Consider the following 18,968-nt stretch of genomic DNA (forward strand, 5'->3'; position numbering starts at 1 on the left):
CTCAGCCAGCCTTTCTCTGCATTCCAGGCAGATAGGAATAGGGTTCTGAAGAGACAAGCAGCATTCCTTTATATCTCATAGGTCAGAACTGAGTCACCTGGCAATTCCTATCTGTAGCAAAGGTAGGGGTGTTGATTTTTTTCTTTTTTCTTTTTTTTTTTTGCAGACACTGTAGTAGTAAATGGAAAAGGAAAGGAGATTGGATTGGATTTTGAATCTGCCATCTGCCAAAGGCTAACAGCATGCTGAGTGCTTGTGCTTGTGGAAGGACTTGACCATTCAGCTGTGTTCAAGCAGAAACTCTTCATCACAAGGTCTTCTGGTGCAGGAGGAACAAAGACTAACACTTTAGAAAGACACTTGCTTTAGTGTGACATAAAACCATAAATTAAGCTTTAATTTGGCAACTGCTTTTCAAAGAAGAGCTTCATAAATCATCACGCATCCTTATCATCCTGTGCTTTAATTTTTAATGGCACACATAATGAAATCAACAAAACAAATGTGGTAAGAGAAGGCACAGAAATCAGATGAGAATATGGGAAAAAAGGAAGGCACTCATGAGCGATCCATGTATACTGTGCAGGAAGGTAGCGGGGAGGGAGGGAGGGAGGACTTGGAAGGCAGAAAGAAACTAAAAACCTCCTGATGTGAGCAGTGGAATCACATGCATTTTGATAAAAGGGTCACATGTTAAAATGTGATTTTAAGATTAATCTGCTAGAACAATGCAATATTATTGTTTCTTTTCCAGACCACCTGAAAACTCAGATCAAATGGAGTAATGATTTGAAATTTAGTTGACCCTTTCCTTTTGGTCTTAACACTTTCCCAAATAGTCTTGTATAAAGTTCATAAACTTTTCTTTTTGAATTTGTGCTTGTATTTCTTTTTCTTTCCCAAATATTCATATTGAGATTTTTACCCTGCAACCACGGGGTTAAGCAGAACACATTATTTTATTTTCTTCTTCAGTGAGTGTGTCAATTTGAACAAGACTGGCCAAATTGCTTTCTTTCTTTCTTTTTTCTCCTAAATCAAACTGTCTATTCTGAAGAGGAGCACGTTGTGGTTCTATTAAACAAAATAACACGTTCTGCTCCGATATTTAACAGGGCGAAGCTCAGCCTCACCGTCTCTCTGCTTCACTGACAAGAGAGCTTACTGAGGAACAGTTTTCCCCCTTTGAGAGGTCTCGAGAGGGTCTGTCACATTTTTTTTTTTTCTTTTTTTGTTCCCAGCGATTTCTGTTGCTGCAATGGGGCTTGGCTGTGATAAATGACATAAGCTTGTTGTACCTTACATGCAAATTCAGAGAAAGAAAAATGGGAAGTAGAAAGAGGAGATTTCACTTTCCTTATCTAAAATAATCAGCTTTACTTAATTGATTTGTGGGCCTTTTCTCATGAAACAGTAAACCTATTAGAAGAGAGACAAGATAATAAATTATGGAAAGATCTTTGCAAAGGCTTGTCATTGGTTAGTAATGGTGACTGTAAGGACACAGGATTGATCACATCAGGCTGGCTCTTGATCCATCTAGTCCAGTAGCCTGTCATTGGCACTTGCACCAGGAGAAGTGATTGGTCTTCACGATGTTTCCATTAAAAGTTGTTTATCCCTAAACATCCCACTAGACAATTAATGCTGTAACACCTATGCATTTGCTCAACTGCGGGTTTATGTTTGTAATTTCTACTACCTCCTGAGGAAAATGACACATTTTTTATTGTTTGTGGGGTTTTGTCTGGCTTTACTATACACTCATAGATGTTCTGATTCTCCCTGGTATTCTAAGCTTTAAGAAATGGATCATACTTAGGATCATAGAGATCATACACAGTGGCTTATGTCTGTAATCCCAGTACTTTGGAGGCTGAGGTTGGCAGATCACCTGAGGTCAGGAGTTTGAGACCAGCCTGGCCAACATGGTGAAACCCCGTCTCTACCAAAAGTACAAAAATTAACTGGGCATGGTGGTGGGCACCTGTAATCCCAGCTACTCAGGAGTCTGAGGCAGGAGAATCTCTTGAACCTGGGAGGCGGAGGGTGCAGTGAGCAGAGATTGTACCATTTCACTCCAGCCTGGGTGACAGAGTGAGACTCTGTCTCAAAAAATAAGAGATCACAGTGAACATTCTTGGGTTTGGAAAGCAAGATAATATTCCTCTTATCCATACTCTTATTAGTTTGAAAATTATAAAAGCAATATGTCATAAAAGTATATAAAATAGAAAAAATCAGAGAAATAGATGTGCAGAAGTATGTGTGTTGCAATACTGATGGCAAGAGGTAAAATTTGGGAACAAACTAAACACCCATCAATAGTGAAACAGTTACATAAACTGTTGCCACAAACACATCACAGAAATCTATGCAGCTATTAAATAGGTAGATATTTGTATATTGGCATAGAAATTCCTTTTTCCAAGACATATTTTTCATTGAAAAAAGCAAGTTGCAGCACAATACATGAAGTATGACAGCATTTATATTGCTGAAAACAACACGATTACACATTTTTACAACTATGTATGTGTCTATGTTAATGCAGAGAGAAGATGCCCACCCTGGAGGGGCTAGGCATGGAAAAGGCCAGGAAGTATTTTTGACTTACATTTAAATATTTTACAAAATATGTCATCTGAAGCTAGTGTATTTACAAATAAATGTGCTGGGCGTGCTGGTGGGTGCCTGTAGTCCCAGCTACTCAGGAGGCTGAGGCAGGAGAATGGCGTGAACCCAGGAGGTAGAGCTTGCAGTGAGCCAAGATTGCGCCAATGCACTCCAGCCTGGGCGACAAAGCCAGATTTCATCTCAAAAATAAATAAATAAATAAATAAATAAAATACTTGTTTAAAATGAAGGGGGAAATAAGATTCTGAATTTTCTTATACTAACAAAAGTCCTATGATTTTTAAGGTTTTCCTTCTAATAATTTTCCATTTGTTTCTATTTTTACATAGTTGTGCTAAGCACAAACACAACATTTAAAATATTACATATAATTATATTTGAATACAGATAAGTGTATATATATGTATATAAAATAAATATAGACAAAGATGAAGAGGAAAACCAAAGTATCCCATAATTCCAGTGTCCGCACAGTCCTATTTAATAATGTGGATGCCTAGGAAATGCAAGAAGTTCAGAAAGGAATAGAGAAAAATGGAGACTTTGCTCATTTTGCCTCTAAGCACCCTTCACCCAATTTCCTGAGGACAGTTGCTAGTAATGCTTTTAGGGGGGAAAACAGTGTGTGTGTATATATATATATTCACCACAGCTAATATTTAGTAGGCATTTATTATGTTACTATCAGACACTGTTCTAAATTACTTTGTAAGAATTAGCCCATTTAATTCCCACAGCTCTATGAGTTAGGGTCTATTGTTGTTACCATTTCACTGATGAAGAAGCTAAGGCACAGAGAAGCTAAGGAGACTGTTGACAATCACACAGCTAGAAAGTGGTAAAGCCGGGATTCAAATCCAGAGAATCTGGCTCCTGATTCTCAGTATTACCTAGTGCACAATGCTGCCTCGATTACAATAGGTCCTTAATATCACAAACTTATCTAATACCATATGTCTACATGGATCTTTAAATATCACACAAGGCGCTAGACGTGGTGGCTTATCCCTGTAATCCTAGCACTTTGGGAGGCAGAGGTGGGTGGATCACTTGAGGTCAAGAGTTTGAGACCAGCCTGGCCGACATGGTGAAACCCCATCTCTGCTCAAAATAAAAAAATTAGCCAGGCGTGGTGATGGGCACCTGTAATCCCAGCTACTCGGGAGGCTAAGGCAGGAGAATCACTTGAACCCAGGAGGCAGATGATGCAGTGAGCCGAGATCGTGCCATTGCACTCCAGCCTGGGCAACAGAGCAAAAACTCTGTCTAAATACATACATACATACATACAGACAGACATATTACACAAGGAGGTCACAGCATACCTGCTATGCTAAATCTTGCATTTTCCTTTTAAAAAAAGTTACCTTAATATCAGCTGATTCTAAGGACCTTTATCCTTTTAATAAATAACAACGTTTTCTATTGTAGGGAAGCAACTCTATTCATGAATGCTACTGCTATTTACTATTTCTTTTTGATTTTTTTCACTTTTCTTGTTTTATTTATGTTTTCTCCCTCTTCTGGGGTCAATTTTGTACCTTGTATTTTCCTTGAAAATGCTCTACTTTGTTTCTGTTTTGTGTTTCTTTCATTCCTGTCCTCACCTTTATTATCTTCTTCCATGTGTTATGTGAGTTTATTTTATTTTTGTTTTACTTAACATTTTGAATTGGATGTTTAAGTCATTAACTTTTTCTTATTTAATTATGTAGGTTTTAATGCCATGAGTCTAAAAAACACATTTTTCCTTGCGGTTCTGACTTAAAAAACAAAACAAGAATTACTTAAGAGACAGTTTAGAATTTTCTAGATGGTTGACTTTTTCCTTTCTAATTTATACGTCTTTCCTGACTTACACTTCTTGTTTGATGATTAAGTCTTTTAAAAAATATTATCAAGGCTTATTATAACATTTACCCTTTCCTGCTCATATTTCCCATAGTAATTTAGCTTTTAATTGTATATTTAAATATGTTTCATTTTCATATCTAGCACATAGTTTCTTTCATTGAAAATGCAACATTATTGTTTCATTCCTTATCATTTTTGATGAAAAAAGCATGATATTCTGCATATATCATAATTTCCTTGGCCATTTCTTTAGCGTTAGATATTCAGGTTGCTTCCAGTTTTCCTCTCCTACTTATTACACTGAAATCACTTTTCTTAAGGATGTGTTCCTTCACCCCATATTTTGCACTACTACAATGAGAGAATTCTCTAAGTGGGATTGTGTTGGTCACATTGAAGCCCTAGGCAATCTATACCTCTCAGCCTTGAGCAGCCCCGATTCCTGCAGGAACCGTGTTAGGCTGCCCTCCTATGGCTGTCACTTTAACTGCACCTGCATGGTTACTTCTACCCTGTTAATGTTGGTCCTCGGAACTGTACTGGGCGATTCAATGAGAGACTGCTCTCTTTGAAGTGAGTTGGTTTCTCTTTACTCCTAGGACGTTCTTTCTTGATGCCCCGCATTTTCATATACTAAATCTCAGAACCCTTCCCCAAGTCATCTGTGAGAGTTGAGACTGACGACATTGCTGTAAAAGAACCAAGAATTTGTACTCTAAGAATAGTTGGGATCATTTTTCTGTAAGCTAGTTGTCATGCACTTATCTATATAAAAAACTACCTACCACTTTTTATGTTCACACAAAACTTTGAAATATTTCTCTGCAAGTTAATACCTGTCACATTTTAATTTTATATATAATGTTACTTTGTAAATGAAAACAGTTTTTCTTACGTATTTCCAGTAGTAATGAATGGCTGGGCTGGGGCTGACCCATAGACTTGTCCACAAGGGAGGCTAGAGAACCAATCTCTTGCTACAAAACGAGACTTTTCTGCAGTGGTGTTGGTGCAATGTGGCAGGCTGAGCTCATTCTCCTGTTTTGAAATTTGTTCAAGCCAGCACACATTGAGAGCCTCTCTTGACCGTATTCCCTTACTTTCCATGTCCTACCAATTCTATTTGTCAAGTATCACTCAAATCCATCCATTCCTCCTCCCACTGCCAGCACCCTGCCAGTTCTAGGTGCATTGGTATCTTACCTCGATTTCTGCATGAGCCTCCACCTATCTCCTGCTTTCAGACTTACTTTTTAGTCCCTTCTCTGCTTAGAAGTGAGAAGTATTTATTTTTTATTTTTTAGTAAATGGAAGAGTCTTGTTCTGTTTCCCAGGCTGGAGTGCAGTAGAGTGATTGTAGCTCACTGCAGCCTTGAACTCCTGGGCTCAAGTGCTCCTCTTGACTCAGCCTCTCAAGTAACTGGGACTATAGGTGTCCCACCACGCCAGGCTAATTTACTTTTTTTTTTGGTAGAGACAGGGTCTCACTGTGCTGCCCAGAATGGTTTTGAATGCCTGGTCTTAAGCGATCCTCCCATCTCAGCTTCACAAAGTGCTAGGATTACAAGAGTAAGCCACCATGTCTGGCCCTGGAATTTTTTTTTTCTATGACTTTTTTTTTGTTTGTTTTTTTGGGTTTTTTTTTTGCATAAAAGCCTTTGGTAGTCTCTGTAACTCTTGTAATCAAATTAATATTTATTAACATAAGCAGGCTGTGCTTCCTCTGCTGCTTCTAGGCCCTTCTGCATGCTGTTCTCTTGGAACACGCTTCTCTCTCTTCTCTATGGGGCTAAATTTGACCAATCCTTAATGCCAATCCTAGGTTTGTCTTCTCTGGGGAAATTTTCCTGCATCTTCCAGGTTTCCTGAATTTATGTCTCCTGTAATCCAGTATTCCAAATTTCTCATATTGTGTTAGTTCCAACCAATGAGATTGCAAGCTCTGTAAAGATGAGGGTATCTTGGTCATGTCTGCTATATCTGTTAGACATTGTGTTTGACTACTAAGAGCAGAAACTAAACAGAATGTGATGAAAGGATGTTTTTCTCACATATCACAGTCTAGAGGAAAGCATGTCAGAGCTGGTGTGAGGGCTCCAAAGGTTCACTGGAAAACCGGGCTTCCTCTATGTTGCTGCTCTGCATTCTTATCACTTGGCTTTCATCCTTAAGGTTGCCTCATGGTCCAAAACAGCTGCCAGAGCTCAAGACATTACATCCATGATCCAGACAGAAAAATGAAGAAGAGAAGGACAAAAGGAGTTTGCACAGCCATTTTTCTACCTTTTAAAGAGATTTCTCATAACCCTCTCCAATAATGTCAGCTTATATCTCATCAGTGAGAACTTAGTTTTGTGGATGTACCTAGCTGAAAGCTAGGCCAGGAAATAGTCCTGGAAACAATACCACCCCAACTAAAACAGGCTCTATTATTGGGAAGGAAGATAGGAAAGAAGATAGGCTGGTGACTGGCCTGATGTCTGGGTGCTTCCCTCTCTTTCTAGAGCTCCCCAGTTATTAGTGTGCACCTGTGGAAGTCCTGCCTCAGTTCCTCAGCTATCAGTGGAATATCACAGGGGCATTAAAGAAATGAAAGAGTGCATTTTTCTGTTTAATCTTTGCAGCAATCCTTGGAGGTAGGGACCTTTGTTATCCCCATTATATAGACAAGGAAACAGGCTATGACCTTAGTAAGTCATTGTGAGGAGATATATATATATATATATATATTATGAATGTGTGTGTGTAAATTCTGGCACCATGTTTTTTTTTTGTTTGTTTGTTTTGTTTTTTGTTTTTGTTTTGTTTTTTTTAGACATGGTCTCACTTTGTCACCCGGGCTGGAGTGCAGTGGCACAATCATGGCTCACTGCAGCCTTGACCTCTTTGGGCTCAGGTAATCCCCCCACCTCAGCTTCCCAAGTAGCTGGGACTACAAGCACACACCACCATGCCCAGCTCATTTTTGTAGTTTTTTTGGAGAGATGGGGTTTTGCCACATTGCCTAGGCTGGTCTCAAACTCCTGGGCTCAAGCGATCCACCTGCCTTGGCCTCCCAAAGTGCTGGAATTACAGGTGTGAGCTACTATGCCCCATCTCTGACGCCATTTGTAATGGTGATGAGAATTGATTTAAGTGCTGGTGTCCTGAAGCACCTGGCCACGACACTCAACTCAAACTAAGAGAATCAAAGAGGGGAGGAAAGACCAAACAGGAATGGACTAAGTGAAGAGGGTAGGATGGGGAAGGAGGTCTAGCTTCCTGTCATCATTTTCCACTTCTTGGCTAGCATGTAAATTCTTTGTGGGAGGTCCACATCCTTTCTGTATTCTTCATAACTGGGTGTGAAAATAGGCACATCGATCATAATGGCAATTTGGTTTTCTAGAAGATAAATTTAGGGCCACTGTCAACCTCATTGGTGAATTGTGCCTATTACAAATAGATGGTCCCTCTGGATGTATGTGACAGGCAAAAGGAAATGCTCTCCCTCTAGGTGAAGGAAAAGGTACCCACCCTAGACTCTAGGGTCTGTGGCTTTGGAGTTGGCCCCCATGTGTACCTTCAGCCAGGCATCTTGTTCAGTGCACCCCTTGCACACCATTGCCAATCAGAAGTCATTGATCATGTCCTCCAGATTCCTGGCTCCTGGTCCTGGAATATGGCAACTCCATCTCTCCAGTGCTTGGGTCCCTGACACCAGGAAGGACAAGTAACAAGTGTGTGTCCCATTGGGAAGGCGGTGAAATTGACCAGCACAAGATCTTTTCCAAGAGTGGGTTCTGATGGGGGCAAGAGGAAGCAATCCCTTGAGGCTCCAAGGATCTGGGAATCTCTACTTGCTGTGTTTATCCTCAGAATCACTCTTCAAGACCCCAAGGGCTTGAACAGGGTTGAAAAGGAGTGATTTTGAGGATTAGCACAGCAAGTAGATTCCCAGAGACAGACTTCTGCTCCCTCCCAGAGAAGCCTGGTATGGATTTCCTTAAGCATGCCCCTCCTTGCATCTGTACCTTGAAAATAACTTCAGGGAAAATAACTTTATTTATTCCTCATTATTTTTATGTGACTAATAAATTACAAATAATTCCGGTACTCCTTCCTAACAGCAATTAGGATAAACAATAAGAATCATTTCTGCTGCTTGACAATTAAGGTTCTAATGAGTGAAACTGAAGTCTTATGATGAGGATTTGGACAATTCATTAGTTGGAAGCATAAGCATTTTAAAAAGCTAATGAAGTCTTTAGCTACATTTTCCAAACAAAACAAAACAAAAAAAATGAACAGGAGAGACAGACGCCAGAAATAGGTCATATTCTTCACATTAGTGGAAAAAACCTTGCTAAGAGAAATCTTTCAAAAGGATATAAGAACAGAAAGTTAGAATGGTTTGAAATCTACGGTACCATCATGGAACACTAGAAGCTCAACTAGTTTTGCCAATCTAAACGTACAGCTCCATGAATTTTTACATCTGCACACACATGTGCAGCCACCATGCAAATTAAGAATGAACACATTTCCATTACTCCAGAAAGTTCCCCGTGTCCCTTTCCAGGCAATCAGCACCCCAGAGGCAACCACTGAGCTATTTTCTGTCTCTCTTCATTTGCCTGTCCCAGAACTTCATCTAAATGGAACCCGAATAACACAGTGCATAGCATAGTCTTTGGTATCTGCAGCTTTCATTTAACCAAAACCCATGCTGTTGCTCTTTTCAGCAGCTCATTCCCTTGATTTTATTTATTGATTTATTCTAGACAGAGTCTCATTCTGTTGCCCAGGCTGGAGTGCAGTGGCACAATCTCGGCTCACTGCAACCTCTGCCTCCCATGTTCAAGCCATTCTCCTGCCTCAGCCTCCCAAGTAGCTGAGATTATAGGCGCTTGCCACCGCCTAGCTAATTTTTGTATTTCTAGTAGAGTCGAGGTTTCACCATGTGGCCAGGCTGGTCTCGAACTCCTGACCTCAAGTGATCCGCCTGCCTTGGCCTCTCAATTTGCTGAGATTACAGGCGCGAAACACCGTGCCGGGCCAGCAACTCATTCCTTTTAATTGCTGAAAGCAATTCCATAGTGTGAATATACCACAGTTTGTCCATCCGTTTTCCTATTTATAAACATTTGGATTGTTTCCAGTTTGGGGCGATTAGGAATAAAGCTGCTTTGAGCATTCTTGTGCACGTGTTGTGGCGCTCAGCACTCCTTCCTAACGGTGGAATTTCCATGTCACTGGGTGGAGTGTGCTGAATTTCATTAGAAACTGTCTTATGGGATTTTTTGTTTGTTTTGTTTTGTTTTTAGCTAGCCCTCCTCCTCCTCCTCTCTTTCTACATGATCACTTTGTAAATGCTCGTTGTTGAACTCAGACCTCACCCGTGGGCACGAGCCACAAGATTTAGAATAATTTTGTTCCTTCGGTTTCCTCCTTACCAGTCCTTCAAACCCCTTTTAACTAAGGAGAAACTAATAGAGGCGTCAAATAGTCTTGTCATCAAAACGTGCCTATACATCTCTGAGGGGTGTGAGTGTGAAAAAATAAAAGGTGGTGTGTTACTCAGCAAACGCGAATAGGAAGGCAGAAAGAACCCATGGGCTGAGCAGAGCCTGCTGCCTGGGATGAGGTCCGGTGGAAACCTCCCACTGCCGGGCTCTGGGAGCCGAGGCGCCGCCTCGGGCTTTCTGGCTGTGCGGCGCCACCTCGCGTCGGCAGGGCCGGGTGTCGGGCTTGCTCAGTGCCTCGTTTCCTGGGGGTTTAGGAAATCATCGGGTCTGGGTGACGTCTGTTGCCAGAAACCAGAGAGCTCTTCTCAGCATCCTTGGTCTTAATTGTCCACAGTTCCTGACCTCCCTGGAAAGGGTCCCTGTGTGAGCATCTCGTATCTTGGCCCCTGAGTCCTCGTTGAACCGACAGGCCACCTTTATTCAGTTTCTTCTTCCTGCAGTCCCAAGACCATCACGACCATGGACAGCAGCCTGGGACCAGCTGAACTGCCGCGCCTAACTGCAGCGCTTTCCTCCCCTCAGTCCTTCCACTGTCTCTCTGCTGGCTCTGCCTGGACACTTCTGCCAGGATGGAGTCACATTTTAAAAGTTCTTCCGGGAAGCCAGAAAGGAAATTGACAGTGAGAATCCACTTCTCTCGGATAGGGTAGGTGTGCCAGGTTGTGGCGCATTACGTGTTTAATCTTCCAACAGGCTTGTGAGGCAGGTATCATGATCCCATTTTTAAATGGGGGAAAATGAGGTTCAGATAGGTTAAGGATTTTGCCCAAGGTCACACAGCAGTTCTAAAAAGAACAAGATCTCAAACTTATTACTGGCTGATTCCTCAGTACAATGGTGTTTTTCAGGAGTCCAATGTGCCCCCCTGCATCCTTCCCCCGCTCCGCCACCATTTCATTTCCTTCTCCCACCTTTACATCTTGTCCTGCTCTCCTGTAGATGCTCCTGCTTTAGATGCCACATGGTGCATTGTTGGGAAGGAACCCCAGTTGACCCTTTCAGACTACTGCCTCAGCCCCCAACCACTCTCCTTAGTTTCCTTGATAGTACCCAACCAATTGCAGGCACCGATTACCATCATTCTCCACCTGTGACCTGTAGCTTATTGCTTATGAGAAATAAAGAACCCTCCTGAAATTTGCAATGCTTTAGTCCTTTAATGCCATTTTCCCCCATAGTGATGCTTTTAATGAAACAAGTAGAAAAATAATAATGTAGAGCAGGAAGGGTCTTTGAAGTCCACTTAGTTCTGGCAGTGCAGGATAATAAGCGGGGAGCCAGAGTGTTTAAGAGTTTTGTCCAGCGTGACTTACCAGTGTGGACATCAGAGCCAGGATTGGTTAGAGGGAGGGTAAAAAGATATGCACTTACAGAAATGAAATTGGAGGGAAACAGTCACCTGTCCAGGGGGCCTTGAGAGTCCACAAGCATGTCCCTCTCCAGTCAGTGTAGAGGTGCTCTATTACGGGTTGAATTGTGTTCCTCCAAATTCCATGTGTGGAATTCCTAACCCCTAGTACCTCAAAATGTGACCCTATTTGGAGGTAGGATCTTTACAAAGGTAATTAAATTAAAATGAGGCCATTAGTGTGTGCTTTAATCCAATCTGACTAGCATCCTAATAAAGGGAAATGTGGATGAAAACATGCACACAGGGAGAACACCACGTGGAGATGAAGGCAGGCATTTGCCAGCCAGGGAACAGCAAAGATGGCCAGTGACCCACCAGGAGAGAGACCTGGAGCAGATACTCCCTCATAGCCCTTAAGAAGGAACCATCCCTGCTGACACACCGTGCTTTTAGACTACTAGGCTCCAAAATTGTGAGACACCAAATTCCTGTGTTTAACCCACCCAGCCTGCAGTGCTTTATTACAACACCCTAGGAAATGAGTGCATGCTCTACTGGCTTGCCAAGTTGGGGACAGAGTCAGACCCATGTGCTAAGGACATCACGGTGATGACTATCCTCTGTCTGTGAGGGACTGTGTTATGCATTTGCTAAAAGATTGCAATCTCTTTCCTCATAAATCTGAATTGTTTCCACCCAGAAATGATATGAAACCAGTTAGAAATGCCAAACTCTTGTCTCACAAACCATTCTGGTTGAAAGGGAAATAACCTGTTTTTGCAGGGCCATGACTAAGGTGAGGGGAATGAGGCACCTGGGATGCAACACTTTCTCTTAGGTGCTGACTGCATGTTTGCTCTGCTCTGAGACTTCATGTCTCCGGAAACTTTGCAGCCCGGGTGTATCTTTCGCCTCACTCTCCTGCACACCCTGCCTATTTGCACCTGGAGCCGAAGAGAAAGAAATAAGCATGAAAGATGTCTAGAAACTGATGTGTGACTGCTGGAACTGCTGTCACAAGCCCCAAGATGATTCTAGAAAAGGAAAGGCTCCTCTGGACAATGCCTTCATTCTCCTGGGGTTTCTCCATTCGCATTGCTGTGCATGGGATCAGTGTTACGATTTTCTATTTTAGTAATTATCTGATCGACAGAGTTGAGAGAATTCCTGGAGAATACATCGGCAACACGTTCTGATTTTATGAGCTCAAGCCGGCTTTGGAATGGGGCTAGGAGGGCAGGAAGAGCTATAGCTCCATTAGGGATGACCAGCTTGGACTGAGCACTAAAAACAAGTATTTTCCACATGGCAGTATCCAGCCAAAGGATAGAACTTTTATTTTAACTCACAGTGAACTATCTACTTTCACAAGAATCTCAGATGAATCTGAGAATCAGAATCACTTGGCCCTGCACCCTGGAATTATGGTTGCCAGAGACAGTAAATAAAATATAGGAGATTCAGTGAAATTTGGATTTTAGATAAATAATGGACATTTTTCAGAATAAGTATGTCCCAGATATTTCATGGGCATACAAATACAAAAATTAGTTATGGTTTGTCTGAAATAAATTTAACTGTGTAGCCTGTGTTTTATGTGGTAACTCTCCCTGGATCCTGTGTAAGTCAGCAACCTGAATTGATAGCTGGTATTTTATGTGTTCAGGAGAGTGTGATGAGATACAGAGGATTTCTGCTGGTGAAAGTTTACCACCTTTTCTTGGGACTTACATTTTTCCAGGTTCAAAAAGAGGCTTTAATCTTGGTAGATCAAGTGCCTTTAATTATTTAGGCAGGCATATTCCACCTGGAAGAATTGAAACCAGGCCTTTTAGTCTGTAGCAGAGCTACATTGTGGCCGCATAAAGAAATGGAAATAGGGTTGGGATAGCCGCCTGTTTGATTTGGAATTTAAACAATTCCGAAGTCTCTAAGACAAGCCTTTCATTATTTAGGGCTGTTTCTTTGAGGTTTCCTCCCAAAGTTAGTGTTTAGGGACTTAATGTCTTTGAATGTAAATTGATTTTTCTTTAAAAATAGTTTGTTCTTAAGAACCATCTTAAGTAATGAGGCTAAGAATTTCCTTCTGATTGAGGTGATTTGAACTTGTGTCCACAGTGAACCTGCAGGCAAGGGCAAGGTAGGGTTCTCCTCTCAGGAGTGCTCCTCACTGATCCTCCACCCACACATGCATTCCTCCATCCATCTGCTAAACACCCGGGTCAGGCATATATTGAGAAGAGAGTGAGCAAAGATAGTTATATTCTTCAAGGAATTCATAGTCTCCTAGAGAAAACAAACATGTAACGAGACAATTATCTTAAATTTTGACTTTGCCCTGATAGAAGTGGGCACAGGGGATTGTGAAAATACACAGACACAGATGTAGGGTTTAACTTAGGTGCAGGGTAGAGAGGGTGAGAGGGACAAAACCTCCCTCCCTCTCCTGCATTTAAAATAAATCCTACATCTGGAGATATTACTTAGCCAGGTGATATATTTAGAAGGGTGAGGCAAGACTCACTGGTCATTATTTGATTTGTTGGGAAAAGGTAGAGGCAGGAATTTAAGTTGAGTCCTAGATTTCTTACGTGGCACATGACTCGCTGTACCCAGGTGGCTATTTAGGTCTGGATCTTCAAAGTAGCCACTTTTGGAAGAATTGAAGGACTAGGTCATGATGGATGTTGGGAACACTTCAATATGTTTATTCTCTGTGAACATCTCTTGGGAGATTTGACATTGATCAATGAAAAATAGTCACCTCTAGTTTCCAGGAACCAAGAAACAAAAGAGTAGGGGTGGGGGCTGAGTTATTAAGTAACTCACAAGTCCAGTATGGCCTTTTAAAGCTTTCCTTTTCTTTTGTTGGAATCCATGGTATCCTAAGCAAAGGGTACCCATGAGCTGACAGGCTAAATACAGGGAGTATAGGAAAAAGAGGGCCGGCCATATGATCCTGCTTGGTGTGGCAGTGGCTGCTTCCAGAGAGTTGCCCAGCCAATGGAATGAATCAGTAAAACTTGGCAGATTCGCCTTGTGAATTGGACTGCATCATTGGACGGCATGCTGCAACAAAATGGGTAATACCCAGCTCCATAGATTGTATTTTTGGGCAAAATGTACTAGATGAGCTACAGATTGTATTTCCCATGCCTCTGTGACTAATGTTTGCAATTACTGATTGTTGGGGACAGCTCCCACTGGGACAGACATCTTCAGTATCTTTTAATACAAAATTAGTCATGTAGATTCCCTGAGACTTAATGTTTTATTAAATCAGTCTCTCAATTTCTCTCTCTCTGTCTTTTCAGAGGAGAGCTGTGTGCTGTGTGCTCCTGCAAATTTTTTGTTCATGTACATTTAAAGCAAAGTGGGCCGGTTTCTGCTCAGAATTCAAACAAATCCCTTTTCCGGTCAAAATGACAAAAGAACCTAAAAGACAACTCTTTGATCAGCGTGATCAACTATTGGATGATACTTTTGTTCTACACCAGTGCAGCTTGCAGAATGTTTATTTGGCAATAGAAAAAAGGTCACTGTTTTAAGGCAGTTCAGAAACCAAATGTTCCCGTAATATGGCAGCTTTCTCGCAAAGCACCCCTTGGCTTTGCTGCTTTGGAATCTGTGCTTTTGAAAGCTCAAGCTCTTTTAGATGTGTCAGCGTGTGTGTGCGTGTGTGTGTCGGGGGGGAGTTGTGAGGGGAGTCAGTGGTTAGAGGTCTGTTCATTACAAAAGCTGAGGTCTCCACAATAAGGAAAGTATTTATATCACAAGGTGAGTTATTTAAAGACGGGGGTGGTGGGCGGAGAATCTCCGAGCTAGGTGTGACATATGTAGGAACAGAACATTGTGTGCAGAGAAACTTGAATCAGGTTTTGTTTTTTACTACCCAAACCTTTCTCTTAAGCAGCCTTTCTACAACCCGGCCTGAAACAGAAAACCTCTTTAATGAGCTTCTGCGGAATGTCTCTTTACCGCCACCTGTTGTTCAGGAAAATATTAGGGCTCGGACCGGGCCCCGGGAGATGGTCGGCCTGCCTGAGGTGCGTCTCTAGTCTGCACGCCATCCTACATGGAATTCAGTGAGGCACAAGTTACAGAAGTGATGCCAGCCAAGCCTGTCACAGCTAGCGGAGAGAGCTGGAAAGCGACATATTTTATTGACACAGAACAAGCTGCACACTGAGTTACTAATCATTATTGATTTAGAATGTTACAAAGCCATGCTTCCCATTTCAATAGAAGCAATGAAAAGTATTTTAGAGGTGGAAATTGCCTCTTCAAACAATATTAAGGAAAGGTAAGTCGAGGTAAAGAATTCCAAGGTTCGGGTTGTGTTAAACACCATCGCGGCCTCTGATATGCTAATTACAAATACGTGGGAAAAGTTGAAACTAATCACAGCCATGGGTCAAAGCCCTAGTCATCTAAAGTTAACCCAGGTGGCCTACCGTATACATTATATTTATTTTTGCTTCTCTTGGGTATAGTAAATGTGACTGACTTCATTCATTAAAGCTTCAGATTTGGCTTATTTGGTTAACATCTGTTAGGACTGGGGGTCTTACTCTTAATTGGTCCCATCTGGACTGGAGGCGGAACATACAGAGGATGATCTTAATGGACTGAAGAATCCGCACTTTTATATCTTGCAGAAATACTTGATTTTATTTGGTAAGCTAGAACTATAAAATATATATATTATATATATATATTTTATAAAAGATGATTGGGATATGAGAGTTGCATCACTTAAGGTACCAGTACCTGGGACTGTGTGTGTGTGTGTTTAGCGATGCCATGTGTCTTCCTTTCTGGGGTTTTTTCCTTTTTGCAGCTCACACCTCGTGTTGTGGGCGCCATCTTCCTCCTTGTCTGGCTCTAGTTTCCATAGCTGCGGCCGGTCCTCCTCAATTGCACACAAATGCCGTTCTGCACTCAAAGCCACAATGCCACGGGGCATATTAGTGTTCCTGTGCTTCAGATCTCTCTTTATGTAATTTGAGAGCTTATTAATAAGTACCATGTTGTGTGATTGAAAAATAGAAAAGGAGACTCGGCATCAAAAATAAAATCTTAGAAGAACTGAGTTAGAAACACAATGCATTTTTTTCTTTCTTTCTATCAATTACAGTCAAGATCCAGATATTCCACTGTTTAGCCTCCACTACAGCCACCTCAGGGAGCAGAAATCTCGGTAGATTCTTTGGATTGATTTTCGGATATACCTTCATTGCAGAAGGGCTTCTTTAACATTCCGATTTTACTCCATTTAATTCTTGCCATCCTATCCTTGCTGGGAAGGTTACCTCTGTGTGTGTGTGTGTGTGTGTGAGTGCATCTGTGTGTGTGTGTCTCTGTGTGTCTCTGTGTGTCTGTGTGTGTGTGTCTCTGTGTGTCTCTGTGTGTCTGCGTGTGTGTCTCTGTGTGTCTCTCTGTGTGTGTGTGTCTCTGTGTGTGGGTCTGTGTCTGTGTGTGTGTGTGTCTGCGTGTGTGTCTCTGTGTGTCTGTGTGTGTGTGTGTCTCTGTGTGTGCGTGTGTGTGTGTGTCTCTGTGTGTGGGTCTGTGTGTCTCTGTGTGTGGGTCTGTGTGTGTGTGTGTGTGTGTGTGTGTTGGGGGAAAGGGATAAGCCTTTGAGCACTGACTGAGAGTCTTTTCTCAGGGATGTGAGGGTGTCACACCTGAATGGTTCCCTGCAGCTGCCTGTATACCTATTACCCTGGAGACTTGGGCTGAAATGTGAAGCTACCTTTCAGAAAACCAAATTCCTGTACATTCAGGATAAGGAGGCCCTTTAATACTGCCATGGGGGGCTGCGAGCTGGACTTGGAGGTGGTGACAAAAGTGACAACCCCACTAGATGTTTCCTTCCTCACATCACAGTTGGCCTCTTTTTAGGTTTTAAAAGGGTGGTAGGGAACTTCCCTCTGTTACAGCTGCGTTTTCACAGATGAACTTTGGCCTGGGTATAAAGACAGACTGCCTGTCCCTGTTGGAAGGATCACAGAACAAAAACGTGTATTCGATAAAAGGCTTAATGTTTTATGGGGCTCCAATATGTTTGGTGATATTTTTCCAACCCACAGTTTTCTTATTATTTGACAGACCTGTGTGTCCTGGATGTTTTATCTCGTGTATATATATATCCTCTCATACTCATATCTTCAGTTAGGACCATATATGCTTATGAGTTCAAGTTATTCCATTCTTTAGTGGGAAAATTATTGAATTATTCTGATACTTTTTGGAGCTTCAGATGACCAGAGGTCCCACGCTACAAGTTTTCAGGACTGGCCTTAGGTGAAAATCTGTGCAGGAGTTGAGATGGTTTCCCACCATTTGAGAGGCAGCCTCTCCCCATTAAGGAAAGGCCTCTGAGATTTAGGTGCTGGGGAGCCAGACAAGTGCACATGCTGGCCTGCGGCTGCCTTCAGGTCTGCTTCTCACATGCATGGACAGCTTTGAGCAAATGGGGCTCAGTGCCTGGAAGCAGATTCTGCAGAAGCAGAGTGTGGCAATGGGATTATTGCAGTCATGGGGTAGCAAAGGAGGACTGCAGGCCAGCAGACACTAGACATTTGCTGACAGTCCAGCATTTCCAAAGGAAAATTGGACTTCCATTACACAAAGCATTTGCATTTCGTGTGCAAAATGCACTTGTATAGACGTACATAATTTTGAGTTGTGAGGATGTGTTCTCAGAACACACAAATGGAAGAATATAGGGACATTTAAGAACAATTTAAATATGCCTTTTAGCCTAAGGATTATTAATCAATGATTGACTTGCTCTTTAAGATTCTGGCATTTCTAACTCGTGTTCCAAAGTTCTTTCTTTTCCATTGTGTTTTTTCAGTATTCGTGGTAGTACTGCCATAGACGAGCAATAGCATAGGGGAAAATTTAAGTATATTGGAGTGTATTTAAACATCATAACTCAATATTCACTAAAATCTTGTGCTGTGCAGTTCAGAAGTCACTGGCAAGGATGACAGGAATTTTTGCTGTTTCAGTTAAAGCTTCCATGTATCTTTTCTTAAACACAGTTTACAATTCACCTGGCTTTAGATCACTACAATTATATGCTTCTTGGTTAAGTAAAAAAGTTTAGGAAAAGATTCATGTTTCTGTTTTTTGGTAAAATGTGATATTTATGAATATTTTAATTGTGTCTATCTCAAATTTGCACATTAGAAATTTGCATAAAATGTAAATGCATAGTACTTTTGAGGGTACAAGTATCTAAGTATTTAGAAGTTGAACTTTTCACTCAGGGCACAATTGTAATGATTGTTGGTTTTTCCCTTTTTCTTTTAAAGACTTTTTTTCATTGTGGTAAAATACACATAATACAAAATTTATCTTAACCATTTTTCAAGATACAGCTCAGTGGCATTAAGTACATTCACCATTCACATGGTTGTGCAACCATAACTGCCATCCATCTCCAGATCTTTCATCTAGTAAAACTGAAACTCTGTACCCGTTAAATGATACCTCTCAATTCCTCCCTCCTCTCAACCCCTGGCAACTATCATTCTACTTTCTGTCTCTATGAATATACTCCTCTAGGTATCTCATGTAAGTGGAATCATGCAGTATTTAGGGTTTTTTTT

General features: G+C 41.6%; 1 long non-coding RNA gene across 3 annotated transcripts in view; it reads left to right on the plus strand.

Moving 5' to 3' along the window:
- LOC116275758 overlaps positions 1–16,738 on the plus strand; it is a 65,623-nt gene extending 48,885 nt beyond the window's left edge. For 2 of the 3 annotated variants that reach the window (XR_004184988.1, XR_004184989.1), the window contains one exon: positions 167–873. This is a non-coding gene — a long non-coding RNA (uncharacterized LOC116275758). Of the gene's footprint in view, positions 1–166; positions 874–15,262 lie in introns of those variants that run through there. The other variant, XR_004184990.1, reaches the window with a different exon arrangement.
- Positions 16,739–18,968: the final 2,230 nt, after the last annotated feature.

The sequence above is a fragment of the Papio anubis genome, chromosome 7, assembly GCF_008728515.1.
Source record: "Papio anubis isolate 15944 chromosome 7, Panubis1.0, whole genome shotgun sequence".
Classification (NCBI taxonomy): Eukaryota; Metazoa; Chordata; class Mammalia; order Primates; family Cercopithecidae; genus Papio; species Papio anubis.